Here is a 996-nt window from a genome sequence, read left to right on the forward strand (position 1 = left end):
CTACTTTTGCTTGTTTTCATACACCTAACCTGCCGGGCAGTACTTTTGCTTATTTTCATACACCTAACCTGCCGGGCAGAGGCACGTTCTGACGAGGGGGCATTGTCAGATGGTACATTTCCCTAGAGAACCAGGTTTTCATTCCAAATGATACAGTTAACTAAATCTGAACTAGGCATACCCTCCAAAAAAATATTGTACAAGACCTCGTGGCGCAAAGGTAGCGCGTCTGACTCCAGATCAGAAGGTTGCGTGTTCAAATCACGTCGTGGTCAGGGATTTTATGTGTGCAATCTATGCCTTCTTTACACAGCGAAGTCAATGAATCAGCACAAGAACCAATGTGGCTTTTCAGAAACCACCAAACCAATGCTGCTTAAGATTACAATTGTCTCTCACAGAAGCATGGCACACTGCAAATTCCTAAATAAGATGATGCTGTGTGATTGACAGACTTAAATCAGTCTTCGAACAGGGAGTTGAACTAATTTTTGGCTTGGGGGCAGTATTTCGGCATATGGATGAGAAGCGTGCCCTGTTACTCAGGCCCAGAAGCTCCGATATGCATATAATTGGTAGATGTGGATATAAAACACTCTAAAGTTTCCAAAACTGTTAAAATCCTGTCTGTGAGTATAACATAACTAATACGGCAGGCGAAAACCTGAGGAAAATCATTCCAGGAAGTGCGATTTGTTTTTGATGTGGGTAGTTTTCAATTGAATGCTTATTGAGTTTCTAATGGGTTCGGACCCAGATTGCAGTTCCTATGGCTTCCACTAGATGTCAACAGTCTTTAGACATTGTTTCAGGCTTCTTTTCTGAAAAAATACGAAGAACGAGACCTTTCTGTCAGTGCTTAGGAAGCATGCAGTGCTGGTTTGCGAGTGTGACCGAGTGCGCACCCTTCGTTGTTTTTCCTTTCTATTGAATACGCTATTGTCCGGTTGAAATATTATCAATTATTAAGACAATAGACAACCTGAGGATTCATTT

The 996-nt window shown here is 41.9% G+C and overlaps 1 non-coding gene across 1 annotated transcript; it reads left to right on the forward strand.

Annotated features, from left to right (window-relative positions):
- The first annotated feature begins 203 nt into the window (after window positions 1–203).
- Window positions 204–275, forward strand: trnaw-cca (transfer RNA tryptophan (anticodon CCA)). Its single transcript has one exon. It is a non-coding gene; the product is annotated as a tRNA-Trp (tRNA).
- The last annotated feature ends 721 nt before the right edge of the window (window positions 276–996 follow it).

This window comes from Oncorhynchus mykiss, chromosome 16, assembly GCF_057628025.1.
Source record: "Oncorhynchus mykiss isolate SJ-2025 chromosome 16, ASM5762802v1, whole genome shotgun sequence".
Taxonomy (NCBI): domain Eukaryota; kingdom Metazoa; phylum Chordata; class Actinopteri; order Salmoniformes; family Salmonidae; genus Oncorhynchus; species Oncorhynchus mykiss.